This window comes from Sciurus carolinensis, chromosome 3, assembly GCF_902686445.1.
Source record: "Sciurus carolinensis chromosome 3, mSciCar1.2, whole genome shotgun sequence".
In the NCBI taxonomy this organism is placed as follows: domain Eukaryota; kingdom Metazoa; phylum Chordata; class Mammalia; order Rodentia; family Sciuridae; genus Sciurus; species Sciurus carolinensis.
In genome coordinates, this window is record NC_062215.1 from 3,709,333 (window position 1) to 3,723,952 (window position 14,620).

The 14,620-nt window shown below is 58.0% G+C and overlaps 1 long non-coding RNA gene across 2 annotated transcripts; it reads left to right on the forward strand.

Moving 5' to 3' along the window:
* The first annotated feature begins 7,659 nt into the window (after positions 1–7,659).
* On the forward strand, positions 7,660–9,401 carry LOC124980791 (uncharacterized). 2 transcript variants are annotated; one of them, XR_007107869.1, is made up of 3 exons: positions 7,660–8,169; positions 8,725–8,798; positions 8,936–9,401. It is a non-coding gene; the product is annotated as an uncharacterized LOC124980791 (long non-coding RNA). The 2 variants fall into 2 exon arrangements; XR_007107868.1 differs by having other exon boundaries at positions 7,660–7,985; positions 8,632–8,798.
* The last annotated feature ends 5,219 nt before the right edge of the window (positions 9,402–14,620 follow it).

The following is a 14,620-nucleotide window of genomic DNA, read 5'->3' on the forward strand; positions in this document are numbered from 1 at the left end:
CTGTATGTCACTGGATAGGGTCCAAGGAGTCCTGGAGATGGGCCCTCAACTCAGGACAACAGGGCCCTTGACACATTACACAGAAAAGAATCCCAAGGCTGGTCGCCGTGGCGCACCCTGGATCCCAGAGGCTGAGACAAGAGGGCTGCCAATTCAAGACCAGCCTTGGCGACTCAGGGAGACCCTTTCTCAAAATGAAACATAAAAAGGTCTGGGGATGTGGCTCGGTGGTTCAGCGCCCCTGGGTTCCAACCCCAGTACTGTAAAAAGAAAAGGAAGGAATTCCAGAACAAGTCAGGGAGAGACGCAGCAGAGATTTACCAGGAAACGGCCCCGGCCAAGGGAGAGTGCCGGCCGCCTGGAGAGGGAGACAGCGTTGGGGGTCTCGGCCTCCTCTTTTAAAGGAAACCGTGAGGGGTGGGCATCATCCTGATCACCAGTGGCCAGCCCTTCTCAGGATCTTTGAAGTCCTCTCCATTATCTGATCAATAGATCATGGTGGATTGTACCCTCTATTATAGGCTTTAGGGCCATTTTCATAAGCAAGTGAATTTCCAGTAACTTGAAGGTTGTGAGTGAAGGTCTGTAGATTTCCCAGCACTTTGGGATTAACAGGCCTGGGGAACACTGGCCTGTGGCAAAGGCATGAAGAAGGAGCCCCAGGTTTCCAATGAGGTTAGAACCCCTTTTCCTCCCTTTGGTCTCCTTTCTCCCCATCTTCTTTGCTTCTTCTGTCCCATCTTGGGAAGATGCTGGAGGGAGCCACAAGCCGAGGAACGCAGGCGGCTGGAGAGCCTGGCAAAGGCCAGGGGCACGGGGGTGGGCTCCAAGGACCAGAGCCGCAGGGGCCTGGTTTTAGTGTGGGGAGACCCTGCTGGGCTCTGGACCCCCAGCACCCTCAGCTGGTGAATGTGTGTGGTGTTAAGCTTTGAAGCTTGTGGCAGCTTGTCACAGCAACAGAGGGAACAGAGGCAGCAGTCACTCTGCAGCGCTGTGGTCTGAGTCCATGTGCTAAGGGCAGCCACCCGCCCCACCCCCAACCACGCAAACTCCAGAGAACCTGCCTCGGGCTGGCTCACTGCCGCGTCCCCAGCACCCAGAACGGGGTCTGGCACAAAAGTGCGCTTAGTGAAAGTAAGAGAAAAGAACGGGTGGCCCCGCTCTACCCCTGCCAGCCCGAGGGTGACCCGGGGCTTGTCCAGTCCACCCACTGCAGGACCACGGGTGACCCCAGAGAGAGCAGAGGACTGCTCTCTCCACCCAGGGAGCCCACTGAAGGTCCTTGTCACAGCACAAAGGACACGGTGGTTGATGAAGGGGTTGGGGAGCCAGATGCTGGAAGGTGGGAGTGGGCAGACAGAAAAGCCGGTCCCTCCAAGCTCTGATGAAAGTCTGGGGCAGCCCCAGGACCCAGGTCAAAGGAACTGTGAACTCCAGAGCTCACAGTCCCAGTGGCTCATGAGGGCTGGGCAGTGGTCACCCTACTGACCACCAACACTGCCCTGCAGCTTTCTGAGCCAGAGGGCACTTCCTTGATTGAAAGGGGCCACCAAGCTGGTCTGTTGGGGGCCTTCCTCCTCGTGACAGGGACACTGTGCAGCCACCCAGGCAGCATTTTCCCTCCAGGTGGACAAAGATGTCCAAAGAGAAATGCAAACGCCCAGCGCCTGCTCACAGGTGAGGCGGGGCCCAGCATCGACGTCACCCCCTGGTGCAGACATGTCGGCCTCACGGGTGAGGGTCTGCAGCCACACCCATGCCACGGGCTCCTTCCACCGGAGGCCCACTCTGGGCACACTGGCAGGCTGGACACAGACTCCCAAGGTCCCATGGGGTCCTCACTCCTCCTGGGAGCTGGTGGGGCAGGAAGGAGTGGAAGAGTGAAGACCGCCGGCTGGTCCACCCGCTGGAGCTGTTTGTATCCTGTGAGAGACAGCTGGCCGTCCCCCGATCCATTCTCTCCTCTGGAAGTGCGGAGGGGCTCAGCTGCCTGGCCAGGGACTGCTGTCACGGCCCCTCTGCGGTGGGCATGGCCCTTCCGGAAGCTGCCCTGATGAAGGGTGAGAGGAAGGCTCCACCCTGGGTCGCCAGTCTTGCCAGGTGCTCCCCCGGTTTGAGCCTCCTTCCTGAGGGCTGAGGGGTGACCAGCAGAGCCACCTTAAACTCCAGGTTGAGATGGCAGAGAAGGCATCTGCTGGGTCCCCAGGGGAGGAGAGCGGGGAGTCCCCAACCTGGGTGTAAGGAGCAAAGTTAAATGTGTGACATTCTGTGTGCTGTGTAACTTGCAAAAAAAAACAACTTGTTTACTCTGTGCTGTGTAACTTACAAAAAACAACTTGTGCTGTGTAACTTGCAAAAAAATAACTTGAGTGCTCTGTGCTGTAATGAGGTAATGATGTGGTGTTGCCCCAAGATAAGATTGACGTTGCCCCCAAGTAGGAGACACGTGCAACTGACCCCAAATAAGATAACTGACTTCCCCTGACCAAGACCGGCTGACAGGGTCTGATAAAAAGGATTTAAAAGGACTCGTGTTGAGCCTAGCTCCAGTCCCCATTTTACACCAATGACGCCAGTGCTGTGCCCAGCCTGGAGGAGACTCACTGACTTGCTCATTGGTTGATGGACCATCCATCATCCTGACCGTGACCGAGACGTTCCCGTGGAAGTGACAGCGGAGCTGCCCGTGTGCATCCTGCCTGAGACGTCTCCACCCAGCCTGCCTGCTGTGCCCTCGCCACCCTCCTTCGCTGTCCAACCATCCTCGCTGATTGATCAGGACTCTGGCCGGAGGGAGCTCCCCAGCGAGATCTCCTGAGCTGTCTTCCTGATTGACCTCTGGGAGTCGCTGCCCTTCGACTCAAGACACGTCACACAGGAGTGGACCTTAGGAACGGGTCTCAGTAAGGAGTGAGTCTTGCTTATTCGGGGCTTATAATAATTTAGTGATTAAGTTGTGTGTGATATTGGTGTGACTAAAGTTAGAATAACTATAAATAATTGTGTGATCAGCATCAAATAAAAGCCAATTGATTTTGGACCAAATTTACTCTCATTGACGCCTCCTTGCCGCTCGTGACACTGGGCTGGTACAGAAGAGAAATAAACTTCTCATAAGCCACAACTCCTATCATCAGATCTGATGCCACAGCCACTACACTACACTAACTAGTACCAGTTACGAGAAACAGAAACCCATCTCGAGCCAGCTGAGGTCAAAAGGAGACTGACATGCAGATCAAAACCACACGAACACACGTCACTAACATCGGGACAGCTGTTACTTAAAAACAGAAACTACAGAAACGGGGAGCGTCGCAAGGGTGTGAAGAGGCCAGACCTGTGGGTTGCGCCAGCAGGAGCACAAGATGGTGAATCTGTGGAAGACGGGGTGGAGGGTCAAAAATTAAATACAGCATGGCCATAAGGGCCAGCCATTCCACACGGGGTGCACACCCAGAAGAACTAAGAGCAGGATCACCTAGAGAGAAGCAGGGCCCAAGGCGGGTGCAACCAGGTGTCCATCAACAGGTGAGTGGACACACAAAACACAGTGCCTCCCACCAGGCAATGTCAGCCGTAGAAAGGAAGGACATTCAGTCACCTGCCACAACGTGGATGGACCCTGGAAGACATGCGGTTCGGAACAAGCCAGTTGTTACAGGACAAACTCTGGGTGACTCCTCCTACCTGAGGTCCCCAAGTGGCCAGACTCATAAAGACAGAAAGTAGAAGGGTGGTCAACAGCCTCAGGAGAGCACCAGGGGGAGAGCTGGTCCTCACGGGGGGCAGAGTTGCCATTGGGGAAGCCGAGAGAGTTCCAGAGATGCATGGTGGTTGTGCAACAGTGCAAATCACTTACTGCCTCTGAGTTGCACACTTGAAAATGGTTAAAATGGTAACAAACTTTGTTATGCTTATTTTACCATGATAGATACCAAGGGGAAAAAAAAAAGATGGATTAAAAATATGGCAAAATATTAATGATGGTGAAACCCAGGCAATGTTCTGTGTGACTTCATAAAGCCCTTCTGCCTATTCAAGTATTTTCATAATAAAATTTAAAAACAAATAAGAGGGGGTTGGACTAAATCCTGCTCTTCACTCCCTTGTGGAAGAGCTATGTTTGTTATGCAGCCTAATCACGGCAATAGCTGACTGATACAGGAAGTTTCACATGGAACCCAAGGGAAGTCACTAGTCGGTATGTCTAATGACAGAGGCAGTCTAGTTGACTTAGGCAGAAAAAGAATTTTGTGGTGTATTGATTAGCACAGAATGACCAGAGTAGGATATCACTGCTGGACTGTCCCTCAGGTATGCTGTCACAGCCCCTGTGAATACTCCTCATTGTCTCTTTATTTTTATTTTCTTGGTGCGTGGACTGAATCCACACCCTTGCACATGGTAAGTACAGCTCTACCAATAAGCTGCACCTCGAGCCCCTAAATTCTTCTTGTCCTTGGTGTTTCTATTCAAGATTTCAAAATCCAGGTTGTATGGGTCAGCTTGTAGTTCCTGTGACAAAATACCTGAGAAAAACCACCTGAAGGAGGGGAGACTCATTTTGGCTCGGTTGCAGAAGTTTTGGCTGTGGTCAGTGGCCCACTGCTGCCAGCCTGTGGTGAGGCAGAGCACATGGTGCAGCAGAGCCACTGGCCTCATGGCAGCTGGAAGGTGCCAGGGACAAGATACATCTTTCATGGACACGCCCCCATGGCCCACTTCCTCCAAATGAGGCCCCACCTCCTGGTAGTGCCATCAGCTGGGGACCAAGCCTTTGACACGTGAGCCTTTAGAGGTGTTTCAGATTCCAAGTACATCAAGGCAGGAGCATCTGCTTGGTCACTTTGGTGACATGCCCACAGGTTAGCAAGGAGAGGGAGCAGGCGTCCTGCCTCCTGGCTCTCTTGGGAGTCCTCCAGAGGAGAGAGGCTGCATGGACTCCAAGCATCCAACAGGTCAAATGTCCAGCACCAGCAGGAATACAGATAGGGAACGGAGACGGGCTTGGGTCCCCACCTCGGGAACAAGACCCCTACTCTGCTCCTGTCCTGTGCCACCCATGGCTGTCAACATTCCCAGGCTCTGTGTGCCCAGAGTCACCCACCTAGAGAGACTGGCCTCTCTCCCTCAGCTCCAGGTCTGACTTCTGCAGCCAGACAGAGGCCCTGAGGGGAAGTGGCTATTTGTTCCCATGTAAGTGTGCAGACGGAGGGAAGGGGCAGTTCCCAGAGGCCAGCGACCGGCATCTGTCTGCTGCAACATGGAGTCTGGCAGACATGGGCTCAAGTCTTCCCTCCTGACACTTATTAACTCAGCAACTCGGGGTAGGGGTTCAAGTTCCAGCTGTGAACCAAGGAGCTGAGCGACAACCCACCTCTTGGCACGCTGCGACCGCTGGAGACAGACGTGGGGAGCCCACGATGCTGGAAGAGAGGAAGGGAGTGGGCGGGGAGGGCGCTGGGGGGGACCAACACCCCGCCTGCACGGGTCTCCACCTCCCATGTCTGCAGTGCCCAGAGCTCTGAGCCCAGGAGAGGCAAGGAAGCCTGCTGTCATGGCCCTCCTGGGGTCAGGCGCAGTGTCCTCCAGCACTCAGCGGGAGGGGTGAGTATGGAAGCAGAACAGGCCGGGTGACCTAAGACCCTGGAGGCCAAGAGCCCAGCTCGGTGCTTCCCAGCCCTGGGACCCCTCCGCCCGGTTCCATCCCCCAACTTGCCCAGACATCTCAGACCCCTCGCTGCCTCTCCCTCCCCCTGTGCAGGGGTCACAGCCAGGCCATGTCACGGCTCTCTGGGGCAATGGTCGCTAACTGGCTCTCCCTCTTCAGGCAGGGGCTGACCTTGAGCACGGCCCTGGGGAGCCGCCTCCTCTGCTCCCCCACGGAGCCCAGGCCCCCCATGCCTTTCCTGGGGCCGCTCCCTGGGACCGGCAGGCACTTCGCGGCGGGTCCTCCAGCTAGATAAAAAGGTGCTTTGGCCCAGCTTCGCCTCTTGGCCACCTCACATCCACTCATTCCCTCGCTCACTCATTCATTCAACAAACTCCTGTCCAGGTGCCAGGTGCTGTCCTGAGGCTCTGTAGCCCCAGCTTGGAAACATGTCCACCCCCCTGACTTCACAGGGTCCAGTGGGGTTGTTGGAAGGATCCAACCCAGTTAGTATGTGTGACATGCTCTGCGCCGCCGGGCCTGGCAGGGAGGAAGCGCCATGGGACATAAGTCACTGGTATGACTAGGACCCCAGGCAATGCAGGGCTTCCTGCGAGCCAGCCGGCCGGTCTGCTCCAGCAGGTCTTCTCCCACCAAGACAGCCATGTTCACACATCCCACCCCCATCCCGGGGGCGGGCAGAACGCTTGCTTATGTTCCTGTCATTCCAGAGTTCCCCAAAACGGGTTGGGGCACCGTAGGTGGGCCAGACTGATGAGTCCCTCAGCAGTGGTGCCTCTCTCTGAGATTCTGGGGTCCGGCCCAGAGTCTGGCCTCAGGACTTGAGCCTAACCTCCTGGGGCAAGGTCTGGTAATAGTGAGGCCTGTCCCCCTCCTTAGGGGCCCGGAGCCCAAACCTGCCTCTTGGAAGATAGATGGAGCATGCTGTGGCTGAGCAGGGAACAGGGATGCTACCCCCCAAACCAGAAGTCCAGGCAGAACTACAGCAGGCTGCCAGCTCCCTCCCCAGGGACCAGGGGCCAGGTCCCAGGCTGAGGCAGAGCCCCAGGTCCTGCTGAGGGAAGGACTGTGAATGTGCCCCAGCAGGACCCAAGGCAGGCAACAAGCCTTCCCTTTATCATCTGCAGCAGAGCATTCACAGTCAATAAGCGGCTAATTAATTCTTTTCAAAGACCTCTCAATTATTCATCCCGGCTACAGAGAAAACAATTAGAACACACCCTCTCCATCCCCAGCGCTGGGAGGCTGGCCTGGGCCCCTCCCCTGACAGAGGCCTGGCAGCCTGTCCCTGGGGCCCAGGGGGCTCCAACCTTCCAAGAGCCTCCTCCCCAGACTTGTGAGCAGCCCAGATCCCAATCCCTGTCAGGGAGGACACGCAGGACCTTGAGTGGCCAGTGACTTCTGGGGTCCCACAACCCAGGGGAGCACAGGCTCCCGCCGGTGGCCTACTCTGCCTTCAGGAAAGGGGTTTGTGCCGGAGGGGTAAAGGAGGAATGGCAGAGTCAGCAGGGCAGCCCTGAAGACCAGGCTGGGCAGGACCTCTGCCCCACTGACTGTGGAGAGTTGCTCCTTCCCTCCCTGAGGCTGGAGCCCAGGCTCTGTGGGGCCCCAGCAAGGCCTCCTCCCAGGCAGGAGGGGCGGGTGGCAAAGTCAGGGCTGGCTTCCATTCTCTGCTCCAACTTCCTGGAGTTGCTCAAGTCACTAGCCAGAGGCAGGAGTGACTGGGCAGGCGGCCTTGCCCCCACGTCCACCTTCTCTCCTGCCTACGGCCCCCACCGCCAGTGGGGCTCCCCTGTCTCCCCCAAACAGCCGACGCCGGCATGCGCAGGGTTAACTCCGGGCCGCTCCAGACCGCGCGATGGGGGTGGGGGGCCGGGGGCGTGCCTGTCGGGAAGTATGGATTTCTGCAGTGGTTTTACTGGAAAAGCTGTAGCTGAAGGTGGGAGGGGTCACCATGGCAACTTCTGGCTGTGGGAACAGGTTGGCTAGTGGGAACCAATTCTTCCAGGGGCCCAAGGGGGGCCCGGCAGGCCGCGGGCCCCCCAGGGATCCTCCCCACCTTGGAGAGGCACCCGGCTCTCCCCGGCCTGGCAGGACGCGTTTCCCCGCCTGGCTCCGGTAACATCTCCCCAGGGCTGGGCCCCTGACTCAGCCGCCCCGCCCCCATCGAAGCGCCCCTACACCCGGCTGTTAATCGATGAACCAATTACCAGGCCGCCCGGGAGCTCGCGGGAATCTCCCTCCTGCGAGAGCTTTCCATCCGCAGCGCGCTGGGCTCGCGGCCTGGGGTGAAGTCCAGCGGATGCCACGAGTGAGTCCCCGCGCCGGCCCGACCCACCCGAGGGGTCTGGGGTGAGGAGGACAGGAGCTCGCCCGGACCCAGCCCCGGTGGGGAAGATTCCCGCCCAGGCGCAAGTTCAAGTCCTTTCCACCCCAACGACACGCTCAGCCCTCCTAGCCAGTGAGACCGGGGTCTCTGGACGCCCGGAGAAGGGGTGAGGGGCAGGGACCCGAGACTCAGGTGCACCTCCAAGCCCCAACGCCCACTTCCGGCACCTTGGGTGGACCCCGCCTAGCTGCCCACCCGGTTGCTGGCTCCCCCAGGTAGACCTCCCACCTGGGCACTCCCGACGCCCCACTTGAGCAGCTGATTCAGCCGCGGACCTCTGGGGCTTACTGGGTGCGGGGCGCCCGGGACTCAGGCATGTGGCCAAGGGTGCATGGTGTACACCTGAGCGCACCATGTGCTGGGAGGCCCAGGCTGGCCTGGGGGCCCCTGCAAACCATGTAGGCTGGTGGAAGGGTCAGGACTTTGTGTGTGTGTTTGTGTGTTTGTGTCCGTGTCCAAAGACACTTCCAGGAATCTCCAGGGGGGGCGGTGCCCAAACGCAGGGACCAAGCAGGGAGGGGGTAGGCAGTGATGGGGGAGGGCTCACTGTGCTCAACTTCTTGGGAAGTTGCCCGGAGTGACCACCCGCCCCTGAATGCAGGTGAACACCAACCCCTGCTCTGCTGGAGATCCTTAGACGGGTAACTCCTCTGAACTTCAGTTTCCTCATCTATGAAGTGGACACATAAGACCACTCCTGTCTCCAGGGGGTGATGAGCGCTAAAATGAGACCAGGTAATGCCTGGGAAATCAGTGGATGCGAATGCCAAAGCCCCCCCCCCCCTTCTCTCCTCCCCACTCCTACCAGAAAATAGCCAGCGGGTCTTAAGACCTGCTGATACGTGGCTCCTCTCCCTGGATTGGTTCTCTAGGGACGCACCCCAGCCTTGGTCTCTGGTCATGGCGCCCCCTACCGGCGGTGTCTGCACAGACCAGAGCCCGAGAGAGGACAACCTGCCCCAGGTGTTGACTCCCGCTCCGACCGAGGCGCAGGTGCGGCTTTACCCGGGCCGCCGGTGCCGGAAAGGGTCAATCTTCACTCACCACCGGGTCTCGGCTGCAGGGCTGATTTGCGGGACAGCCCCGCTTCCTCGGTTCTCCACGCTCCCGCTCCAGCTGCTCCCAGCCCCCGCGCCTGCCGCTCCCGCCCTCGGAAGGGCCAAATCCCCATAAAACATTTGGGGGAGATAAGTGCTGCGTGTAAATAATTAAGGCCACATGCATATGCGCCAACAACGACAACAAAAAGTTTAAAACCCCCATTCCGGGAACAGCTGCCTCAGTGTGGGGCCCAGGGCGGGGCTGCTGAAGCCCACCTCACCGGTCTTGCTCCTGGGGAGGATCAGGCCGGGTCCTCCCCAGCGCCAGGGCACTGCCTCCCTGCTTAACCTAGACGGGGAACGTACAGGGTGACAGGGGGGCTTCCAGCCCAGGGGTGGGGCGGAGGACACTAGTACTGCCATGCAGTGGCCTCAGGCACCCAGGCCCAGCCCCTGGGCCAATGCCAATGCCACACGGCCCCTAAGCAGCCAATTGATTCCCAGTAAAGACACGGCGTATAAATGAGAATGAACCCCTGAACTCCAGGCCCCCGGGAGTGCGTCCTGCGCTCTGGTGAGGGCCGGTGCTGCCTGGCAGGAGAAGGCTGCCAGGGAGTCAGCTGCCTTCCACGCCCTCCTCCTCTGCAGCGGGGTCAGCCCAGGAACGGCCCTGCTGAAGGAAGGCTTGCTCTGGCATGCCTCTGCTCCAGGACCCGCCAGTCCCCCAGTCTGGTCACAGTCCACCTGTTCCCGGTCCTCTGCCCCACACACTATCCCCCAAGTCAGGTGGGCGCTTGCACGCAGCAGGCTCGGTGCCCTTGCTGGGCTGCCCCGGGTGACCCACAGCTCTCTTCATGTTCATCCTCTGCTTCCCTCCGGGTTCCTTGCCCCTCTTCTCAAGGAAGCTCCTCCTCCACGCTCGGCTGGCAGATTTTTCATCCACGTTTATTCAGGTATTTTCTGAATGCCCATCATGTTGGGGACCCCAAAATGAGAATGAGAGACAGTTCCTGCTCTCCAGGACCCCAAAGCCCAGTGAGGGACTCTGGCAAGTGATCAGTGACAGAGGCTGCTCTAAGGTAAGCAGGTGCAAGGACACAGGAAGAAGGGGAAGGGTCAGCTGGGCACCATGGCATTCACCTGTAATCCCAGTAACTTAGGAGGCTGAGACAGGAGGATGGCAAGTTTGAGGTGAGCCACAGCAACTTAGGGAGGTCCTGAGCAACTTAGCAAGACCCTGTCTTAAAATAAAAAATATAAATAAGGTCTGGGGGTGTAGCTCAGTGGTAAAGTGCCCCTGGGTTAAATCCCCAGTACCAAAATAAAAACAAAAAGAAGGGGACTTGTATTTTGGCAGAGGGAGGCTATCATGGGAGACTTCCTGGAAGAAGAGGCTGAAAACCAGATGGAACTTCTGCAGGTGCAGAAAAGAAAGAGGGCTGCACTCAGCCTCCAGGTCCTGCTGGCTCTGCACAGGGGGTCCTCACAGCCACAGGGGTCCTGCAGAGACCTTTGAAGCATAGGCTCCAATCTTGGCTATGCTACTTGCTGGCAAGTTATTCTACCTCCCTGACCTCAGTTTTCTCACCAGTCAAATGGGGGTCATGGTTCTAGCCTTACCAGCTCCTGGCTGTCTGTCCAAGGTCCTGCCGTGGGCCAGAGACAAAGCACCCTAACCCGAGCACCCAATGGGTGGGCAAGCCTATGGGTGGATCTTGGAGGGCTTTTCTTCCTGAATCTTCCTTCCCCAGCGGCAACTTGCCTCTGTTCGCCAGGCACACAAGGAGTGCACCTGAACTTCCAGGATGGCTGGTGTCGTGTGGCAACTGCTCGCCAGGTCAGGAACACTCAGCAGCCCAAACTACATTTTGCCCCTGGCCTGGGCGTGGCAGGAGTGGGACCGAGTGTGTCCATGGAACTTGGCTCTCCGCAGGCCAACCTCCCAAAGGGTCCCCGAGCTGGTTGAGGGGTCGTCTTACAGCTGTTCCTACGTGCCACCCCCCTGTCCCCAGCAAGGGATTCTTGGCATCCTGGCCAGAAGCCCCAGTCCTGGGCTGCCCCTCTCTTCCACCCCAGGCTTCCTACTTGTCCCTCCTCCCAGTGGGTGCACGTGCCCACCAGAGGCCTGATCCCTGAATGTACCCATGGTGCTGCTACGCCCTGGTCTCCACCTGATCTCCATGAAGCCGTCTCTGGACTTGCCCCTCCAGGTTCCTGAGCGTGGGGCTTCCTTCATCCCACACCTGCACAGCAAGCTCAGTGGGCAGCTGCTCAGGATAAGAAATGATAGAGGCTAGGAAACAGCCACCTGCAGACCGTCACACTGTTCGGATCATGCACCTGCCAGTAAGAAACACACACAAACGCCTGCCTGTCATCCCAACAGCTCAGGAGGCTGAGGCAGGAGGATCGAAAGTTCAAGACCAGCCTGGGCAAATTAGGGAGACCCTGTCTAAGAATAAAAAATAAAAAGGGCTGGGATGTAGCTCAGTGGTAAAGCACCCCTGGGTTCTATCCCTGGTGCCAAAATACATATAGACATACAGACATACAACACATGCATAGCTATTTAAAGATCATGAGTTTCCGTGGCTATGTATATAGTACTTGCATTATGAAATATTCACAAAAGGTAGGTATTTGAAAAGGGATAAAGACTAAGCATAGGGGGCTGGGGGTGTGGCTCAGTGGTAGAGTGCTTGCCTAGCACGTGTGAGGCACTGGGTTCGATCCTCAGCACCACATAGAATAATTGAAATAAGCGTTCATTGACAACTAAAAAAATATTTTAAAAACAGACTAAGTATAGAACCCCTCCTCTCTGCCTCTGGATCGCCCTCTGGATCCCATTTTGGAGAACAATGTGAAGGAGACACCTCATGCTGCACCACGGTGGTAGGGGTCTTGGTACCTCAGGGTACCTTCCTTCCTCCCCGAGATGCCCCTCCCAAGCTGCCATAGTGACCAACATTCCTCTCATGGTCTGGGCTGTTCTCGGCTGCTGGGGTCGGGCCTGGGATGCAGCGGTTGTCTTCCAGCAATGGCATCCTCCAGCCCTGCAGGACTTCCAGGGGGAGATGAACTAGAATTGCCTATGGTGCAGGGGACAAGAGGACAGGTGGGTTAGGATGAAGGCAGATGCTCTTCAGAGCTGGCTAGCCTCTCTGAACAGAGAGCCGGCACCTGGAGTGCGCCAGCACTGTTCGTGTTGCGCACAGTAGGTGTTCAGCATTGTGCAGCCCTGGTGGGGGCTCCTGGGTTTACAAATCACAGATTGGAAATGTTGAGAATCAGACAGGCAGTTAATCCATCTGCCCCAAGGAGCACGGCAGGACAGCAGCGTCACTGGGAGGTCCCAGGTTTCCTCCGCCATGTCCCTGCCACCCAGCATCTCCAGAGTAAGGCAGCATACACTGCTAGTCTAGAAGAGATCAAGATTCAAAGTGCAGTTCCTGCAGGAGGCTTTCACACCACAGTAAAGTCCAAAGTCCTGAGCTGAACCTCCCGTCAGGAACCACCTGTATTCCCTGTCGGGAATCTGCCTCTCCCTGGATTAAGGCCCTCAGTGGGCTGGGCGCCACTCGCGCCCACACCCCTTGTCACTGAGATGCCAGGACCCCACTGCGGTAGTTGGGGAAGCCCACCCAGGGTGACAGGTGAGTGGGTCCTGTGTCTCCAGGCAGCAGAGCCAAAGCCTCAGCTTCTGTCCACGTGACTCCCACTCATGCCCGTCTCCTGAGCCTTCCCGGCTCTTTCCCACAGGACTCTGGCCCTGGTGGCTGCAGGAGCAGGAGAAGGGGCTGCAGGGGAGGGCCTCAGGGGAAGGGTCCCCCATGGGTACGCGCCAAGCAGGCAGGAATAGAAAGGGCCCTGAGCTGGACCTCGAGCCCGTGGCCTCCTCATCCTCCGACCCCCTGCCCTCACTGGGCCAGTGTCTGTGGCATTGAACCTACCCCTTGATGGCTGCCACATCCCATGCCCGGCGTCTGACCCCTCCATCCTCCTGCCTTGTGGGCTGAGGGGCCAGAACAGAGGCCCCTAACAGGCGAGGGCCTAGCAGGCAGGGAGCTGACCCCTGTGCCTGGGTCCAGGCCCAGCAACAGGAAGCAAGAGCCCTGATGCCGGTAAATGAGATCCGAGAGAGATTAGAGGTCTCGCTGCCTAATCAGAGGCCGCCTGAAGTTGGAGGACAAGTTACTGGAAGGAGGAGGAAACTGCAGCGGTAAATAATGTCAGACTGAGCACAGGCCCCAGCTGACAGACAGCAGCAGGCCTGCAGGCTGGGGTGGGGGGCGGTGGGAGCAGGTGGGGCCTCGGCGCACAGGCCTGGGGGTGTGGCCTGCACTCAGTGGGAGCCCGGGCCTTAGAAAGGGGGCTTAGACATTCCCTGGGCACTAGTCTCCTCCAGAGCTCTGCAGGGATCCCTGGCACTCAGTCCCCAGGGTCCCCTGTCCCCAGGGTCCAGGCACATCACAGCATCCCACCCACAAGAGAGGCCCTTGAGCTGGGGACCCAGCTCTGGGGTTTGCTGGGCCCCTTAAAGTCCTCTCTGCCCCCAGCCCCAAAGCCCAGATTCCTGGAAGGCTGGCTGCTTCCCAGCCGCGCAGAGCATTTCCCAGGGTTCCAGCCGCTCCGCCCGCCCTACTGTCAGGCCTTCAGACTGGGCTCCTAGGTTCCAAGTCTGCCCCTCAGCTCCACCCCATCCCCAAGGCCCCCAGCTCCCTGTGGCCACACCCCTGGACTCCCAAGGGTGGGCACCTGACCCAGCCTCTCCAATCCCAATATGCAGAGCTCCAGCCTCTTTGGAGGAAGGCCCAGGGCAGTGCCCTGTCATGCCAGGCTTCCTGAGGCCCCAGGAGGGGTTTCCAGGCTGGCCCAAGGCCACCTCTGAGTCCCCCTCGGTGGTGATGGTGTTATGGTATCCCTGGCCTCCCTAGCCCTCTGCCACCTCTGACGCTTATTCAGACCCACCTCAATCGTCCACCCTTGATCCCCACTCTGACCCCTGTGACCTCACCAACCTGAACCAGGGCAGCACAGAACAAAGGGAGACCCCAGGGGCAGAAGCCTTGCTGTGCTGTCAGACCTCTGCCCTCCCCTGCCAGTCTCCGCAGGTGGGCAAGCATAGGGAGGTGACGGACACACAAGGTCCCCAGCACAGGAGATGCCACAGGAGAGAATCACCATGACCTTGAGGTGGGGAGGGTGACCTTCATCAGACATCACAGAGTCGGGGCCAGGCACTCTGACGGCACGAGATGAAGGCCTTCCCATCCTTCAATGGTGTCATCGGACAAAGCAGAAAGGCAAGCCACAGAGGGGGTTCCGCAACACCCGCCAGCCTCAGCCAGCAGCACGTACAAGCAGATTCCAGTCTGGCCTGTCAATGAGAAAAGATGCTGGGCATGGTGGCCATGCCTGTAATCCCCGTGACTCTGGAGGCTGAGGCAGGAGGATCACAAGTTCAAAGCCAGGCTTAGCAGCTCAGCAAGACCTTTTCTCAAAATTAAAAGTAAA